The sequence below is a fragment of the Balaenoptera physalus genome (genome assembly GCF_965194825.1).
Source record: "Balaenoptera physalus genome assembly, chromosome: 3".
In the NCBI taxonomy this organism is placed as follows: domain Eukaryota; kingdom Metazoa; phylum Chordata; class Mammalia; order Artiodactyla; family Balaenopteridae; genus Balaenoptera; species Balaenoptera physalus.
Window position 1 is genome coordinate 58,809,434 of NC_138890.1, and position 7,420 is coordinate 58,816,853.

Consider the following 7,420-nt stretch of genomic DNA (forward strand, 5'->3'; position numbering starts at 1 on the left):
CCTCCTACCCTGTTGGTGGGAATGTAAGTTGGTGCAGCCACTATGGAAAACAGTATGGCGGTTCCTCAAAAAACTAAAAACAGAGCTACCATATGATCCAGCAATCCCATTCCTGGACATACATCCGGAGAAAATATACGTGCACCCCTGTGTTCATAGCAGCACTATTTACAATAGCCAAGACATGGAAGCAACCTAAATGTCCATCGCCAGAGGAATGGATAAAGAAGATGTGGCACATATATACAATGGAATATTACTCAGCCATAAAAAGAACAAACTAATGCCATTTGCAGCAACATAGATGCAACTAGAGATTATCATACTAAGTGAAGTGAGTCAGAAAGAGAAAGACAAATCCATATGATACTACTTATATGTGGAATCTAAAATACAACACAAATGAACATATCTATGAAACAGAAACAGACTCACAGATATAGAGAACAGACTGTTAATTTAACTGTTAATTTAACTACTGTTAACTACTGTTAAGGTGGTGGTGGAGGGGGAGGCGGGGGAGGGATGGATTGGGAGTTTGGGATTAGCAGATGCAAACTATTATATATAGGATGGATAAATGATAAAGTCCTACTGTATAGCACAGGGGACTATATTCAATATCCTGTGATAAACCATAATGGAAAAGAATATGGAAAAGAATACATACATACGTATAACTGAAGCACTTTGCTGTACAGCAGAAATGAACACAACATTGTAAATCAGCTATACCTCAATTTTTTTAAAAAAAAGAATAAGGGGATTTATTAAATTATGGCACATCCATAAAATAGAACATTATTTACCTTGTAAAACTATGCTGTAGATGAATACTCATAGACATGGACAGATGGGTACGGTACAATAAACTGTTAGAAAAAAATATAATTGTAGTATGATGCCATTTTTGCCAGTATACATACAGATAAATGTACAGATAGATATATGTATTTCAAGTGTTAACAGCAGTTGACTTGAAATGGTGGGTATGTTTATTATCTTCATTTTGCCTAAGTGTAGGTTCTACATATCTTCTAGGGGTTACCTTTAGGGATGGTATTGAAGAAAAAGGAACATGAGGAAGATTTCTGGGGTGCTGGGAATGTTCTAAATCAGTGCTGTCCAAAAGAAATATAATGTAAGCTGCATATGTCAATTAAAATTTACAGGTGAAATTAATTTTAAGGATATATTTTTATTTAATATAATATATCCAAAATATTGTCATTTGGGTATTTAATCACTATAAACAAACTACCAGTGACATATGTTCCCTTTTATTGTACTAAGTTGTTGGAAGTGTATTTTACACTCACAGCACATCTCAATTCCAACTAGCCAGACTTGAACTGCTTAGTAGACACAGTGGCTAGTAGTTACTGTATCGAATAGTGCAAGACTGTATCTTGATTTCAGTGGTGGCTTCATGGATATTTATATAAAAATTCATCATGCTGTAGATTTAAGATATAAGCGTTGGGGACTTCCCTGGTGGTGCAGTGGTTAAGAATCCGCCTGCCAATGCAGGAGAGCCGGGTTCCAGCCCTGGTTCGGGAAGATCCCACATGCCGCGGAGCAACTAAGCCCGTGCACCACAACTACAGAGCCTGCGCTCTAGAGTCCGCGAGCCACGACTACTGAAGCCCGCGCGCCTAGAGCCCGTGCTCCGCAACAAGAGAAGCCACTGCAATGAGAAGCCTGCGCACCGAAACGAAGAGTAGCCCCCCCTCTCCGCAAGTAGAGAAAGCCCGCGCGCAGCAACAAAGAGCCAATGCAGCCAAAAATAAATAAAATAAATAAAAGACTTGACCTTTAAAAAAGAAATCTTTAGAAAAAGGTATAAGCGTTGTATCAATACTTCAATAAAATAAAATTTTAAAAATTTAAATGAACCTTTAAAAAAAGAGGGTTAGGAGACCTATCAAGCAAAGAAAAGCAGCCTCTGGAGACTCAGCAGAGCTGAGCAGCCCTCTCTGGGACTGAGGATACCATTCAGAGTTCCAGGGGCAACCCCCTCAAGTCAGCTGATTTGCCTACACAACAGAGGCTCAACCCAGGGCCAGGCAGAGCAGGGCGAATCAGCTCCATTAAGAGAAGGAAGAACAGAAACTTGGGAAGAATGCCCTAATGCTAGTAGGAGTGTGGAGTGAGTCTAAAGGTTTACACACAGCACCTACTAGCTGTGTTTGCCCCCAGAGATGAAGAGAATGTTCTGGGACTCATGTAGAGAAGAGGCGGGTGAGATCCCAACCCACTGGCCAGGAAGGCTCCCACGGCCACAGCTGACCCCTGCTGCACGCAAGCCTGAGAGAATCTACTTCCATTCTGCTCTGAGCACTGCAGGTCAGGCCAGTGTTCCTGAGGTAGGGTACATGCACCCGATAATTTTAGTGGTATATCAGAAAATTTTTTTAATAGTTATGTATTTATTTAAAATTGTGTGTGTGTGTAAGTACATGTGTATATAATGGAACATAAAATCCATAACTTCATAGATAACAATGGTTAGGGTAATGCTAAAGTTAAAAAAATGACCATAGGGAGTCCCCTGGTGGTCCAGCAGTTAGGACTCTGCGCTTCCACTGCAGGGGGCCCAGGTTCGATCCCTGGTCGGGGAACTGAGATCGCACAAGCTGCATGGAGCAGCCAAGAAATAAAAAAATAAAATAAAGTAAAATAAATAAATAAAATAAAAGATGACTGTAAATAAAAATATTAAGTATGTAACAACACAGATGGTACATGGATATAGCAGCAACAGCAACAAATCGTGAAGCGGTAGGCAAATCTTTGAATTTTTGATAAACCACTGTCCCTCCATGAAATGATCCTGGAGACCCAGGCTTTTTGGGGTGGGGCAGGGGGAGGTACTTAAGGGACTGGTCCATGCAGGTGAATCAGGAGGAAAAGAAGAGCAACAGTTAGTTCAGAATCTCTTCAAGAGGCATCAGAAATGGCTGGTTGGAAGTCAAGAGACCATTTGCTAGAAAAAGCAAGACCTTGAAGGAAACACAGTGCAGGTTTCTCCAAAGGGACTTATATTGTGGTCACAATAGAGATTCTTCTTCTTTGTTCCCCTGGGGCAAAGGGGAAAGGCCCCCACTCCTCACCCAGGCGGCATCCCAGAGCGATGCACTCCTGGGTCAGCAGATCTCCCAAGGGGGCACTTCCTGTCTGTGGGGTTCACAAGCAAGTGGCTGCCTGCAGGGCTGACCAAGGGCCGGGACAGCTGCCAGGATGAAGGACTGACAGAGAGGAAAGCCGTGGGGACGTGCACATCCGTGAATACTGAATTTGTTGAACAAAAAAAGATAATGGACCAGTTCCCTAACTCTGGGTGGCACTCTCTTTCTTAGGTCTATGAGTAGATCTGTTTTGGGAATTTGTCTTTCCTATTAATATCCCCAAAGTCCTATCTTTCTTTTCTTTTTACCTGTTTCTGACCAGAATGCTTCCCAACTTGGATAGAACTACCTTTGGATGCCAGAGCTAAGGGTCAGGGTCCCGCCAGCAGAGCAGGAAGTAAGGGCTTTGTCTGCCCTTGAGTTCCTGGGGGCCGCAGGGCCCACTGAAAAGAAGCCACACACACACCCATTCAGCAAGCATGTGGGTTTCCCACTATTTCTTTTGGGTCCTTTGAGCCGAAAGCCTTGTGTGTGACACCTGTGGAGCGGACACAACGATGTCACCACCTTGTTCTTAATGTACTCAGTCCACCTGGGAGTAGAGAGGAGCAAAAGCATTAAAAAGGCAGAAGGAAGCCAAGAAGGCGGGATGCCTAGGAGTGCGCTGAGGAAGGAACAAGCCAGGCTCACAGAACAGGGTGGCAGTGAATTATAACCCTCCACAGCGCTCCCAGCCATATGGATGGGCCCATGATGGTAATAATTGTTTCTATTTATGGACAGTTGACAACGTGCCAGGACTGTGCTGAGCTCTCTCCATGTGTTACCCCACTTAGCAGAGCGGCTGAGAGCACAGGCTCTGGAGTTATTCAGTCAGCACATTTTATTAAGAGCCTACTACATGCCAGGTGCTGTTCTAGGTACTGGAGAAACAGCAGTGCCAAGTCCAAGTCCTTACTCTAAGAAGTTACCTAAGCCAGAGGCTTCACTTGGACCAGATTTGTGTTTTAAACCTACCTTTCGCTAGATGATCGACCAATAGCCCCTGTGGGCCTTAGTTTCTCCAGCTACGAAATTTAAAAAGAATTTACCTTAAAGGTTTGTGTGAGGCTTAAATGAAACAAAACGTGTCAAGTTCTTAGAGCAGTGCACAGGACCCAGTAAAGGCTCAATAAATACTGGCTGTTATTTGTAATGCTTCAGGTAGGTACCCTTATTGTCCCCATTCTTTTTTTTTTTGCTGTGGTGGTAAAATATACATAACATAAAATTTATCATTTTTACCATTTTAGAGTATAGAGTTCAATGGCATTAAGTACATTCACATTGGTGGGCAACCATCACCACCATCCATATCCACCTTCCCAAACTGAAATTTCATACCCATTAAAAATAACTCTCCATTTCTCCCTTCCTCTGGTCCCTGGCAACCACCATACTACTTTCTATGAATTTAACTACTGTTAAGTACCTAATATAAATGGAATCATACAATATTTATCCTTTTGTGACTGGCTTATTTCACTTAGCATAATATCCTCAAGGATCATCCATGTTGTAGCATGTGTCAGAATTTCCTTCCCTTTTTTTTTCTATTTCTATTTTGTTTAACATCTTTATTGGAGTATAATTGCTTTACATTGTTGTGTTAGTTTCTGCTGTATAACAAAGTGAATCACCTATACATATACACATATCCCCATATCCCCTCCCTCTTGCCTCTCCCTCCCACCCTCCCTATCCCACCCCTCTAGGTGGTCACAAAGCACCGAGCTGATCTCCCTGTGCTATGCAGCTGCTTCCCAGTAGCTGTCTATTTTACATTTGGTAGTGTATGTATGTCAATGTCACTCTCTCACTTCGTCCCAGCTTACCCTTCCCCCTCACCGTGTCCTCAAGTCCTTTCTCTACATCTGCATCTTTATTCCTGTCTTGCCTCCAGGTTCTTCATGACCTTTTTTTTTTTTCTTCTTAGATTCCATATATATGTGTTAGCATACGGCATTTGTTTTTCTCTTTCTGACTTACTTCACTCTGTATGACAGACTCTAGGTCCATCCACCTCACTACAAATAACTCAATTTCATTTCCTTTTATGGTTGAGTAATATTCCATTGTATATATGTGCCACATCTTCTTTATCCATTCATCTGTCAATGGACACTTAGGTTGCTTCCATGTCCTGGTTATTGTAAATAGTGCTGCAATGAACATTGTGCTACATGACTCTTTTTGAATTATGGTTTTCTCAGGGTATATGCCCAGTAGTGGGATTGCTGGGTCATATGGTAGTTCTATTTTTAGTTTTTTAAGGACCCTCCATATTGTTCTCCATAGTGGCTGTATCAATTTACATTCCCACCAACAGTGCAAGAGGGTTCCCTTTTCTCCACATCCTCTCCAGCATTTACTGTTTGTAGATTTTTTGATGATGGCCATTCTGACTGGTGTGAGGTGATACCTCATTGTAGTTTTGATTTGCATTTCTCTAATGATTAGTGATGTTGAGCATCCTTTTATGTGTTTGTTGGCAACCTGTGTATCTTCTTTGGAGAAATGTCTCTTCTGCCCATTTTTGGATTGGGTTGTTTGTTTTTTTTGATATTGAGCTGCATGAGCTGCTTGTATATTTCAGAGATTAATCCTTTGTCAGTTGCTTCATTTGCAAATATTTTCTCCCATTCTGAGGGCTGTCTTTTCGTCTTGCTTATGGTTTCCTTTGCTGTGCAAAAGCTTTTAAGTTTCATTATGTCCCATTTATTTATTTTTGTTATTTCCATTTCTCTAGGAGGTGGGCCAAAAAGGAACTTGCTGTGATTTATGTCATAGAGTGTTCTGCCTATATTTTCCTCTAAGACTTTTATGGTGTCTGGCCTTACATTTAGGTCCTTAATCCATTTGGAGTTTATTTTTGTGTATGGTGTTAGGGAGTGTTCTAACTTCCTTCTTTTACATGTAGCTGTCCAGTTTTCCCAGCACCACTTATTGAAGAGGCTGTCTTCCCTCCATTGTATACTCTTACCTCCTTTATCAAAGATAAGGTGACCATATGTGCATGGGTTTATCTCTTGGCTTTCTATCCTGTTCCACTGATCTATATTTCTGTTTTTGTGCCAGTACCATACTGTCTTGATTACTGTAACTTTGTAGTCTAAAGTCAGGGAGCCTGATTCCTCCAACTCTGTTTTTCTTTCTCAAGATTGCTTTGGCTATTCGGGGTCTTTTGTGTTTCCATACAAATTGAGAAATTTTTTTGTTCTAGTTCTGTGAAAAATGCCATTGGTAGTTTGATAGGGATTGCACTGACTGCTTTGGGTAGTATAGTCATTTTCACAATGCTGATTCTTCCAATCCAAGAACATGGTATATCTCTCCATCTGTTTGTATCATCTTTAATTTCTTTCATCAGTGTCTTATAGTTTTCTGCATACAGGTCTTTTTCTCCTTAGGTAGGTTTATTCCTAGCTGTTTTATTCTTTTTGTTGCAATGGTAAATGGGAGTGTTTCCTTAATTTCTTTTTCAGATTTTTCATCATTAGTGTATAGAAATGCAAGGCATTTCTGTGCATTAATTTTGTATCCTGCTACTTTACCAAATTCATTGATTAGCTCTTGTAGTTTTCTGGTAGCATCTTTAGGATTTTCTATGTATAGCATCATGTAATCTGCAAACACTGACAATTTTACTTCTTCTTTTCCAATTTGGATTCCTTTTATTTCTTTTTTTTCTCTGATTGCTGTGGCTAAAACTTCCACTATGTTGAATAATAGTGGTAAGAGTGGGCAACCTTGTCTTGTTCCTGATCTTAGTGGAAATGGTTTCAGTTTTTCACCATTGAGAATGATGTTGGCTGTGGGTTTGTCATATATGGCCTTTATTATGTTGAGGTAAGTTCCCTCTATGCACACTTTCTGGAGGGTTTTTATCATAAATGGGTGTTGAATTTTGTCAGAAGCTTTTTCTGCATCTATTGAAATGATCATATGGTTTTTCTCCTTCAGTTTGTTAATATGGTTTATCACATTGATTGATTTGCATATATTGAAGAGTCCTTGCATTCCTGGGATAAACTCCACTTGATCATGGTGTATGATCCTTTTAATGTGCTGTTGGATTCTGTTTGCTAGTATTTTGTTGAGGATTTTTGCATCTATGTTCATCAGTGGTATTGGCCTGTAGTTTTCTTTTTTTGTGACATCTTTGTGTGGTTTTGTTATCAGGGTGATGGTAGCCTCGTAGAATGAGTTTGGGAGTGTTCCTTCCTCTGCTATATTTTGGAAGAGTTTGAGAA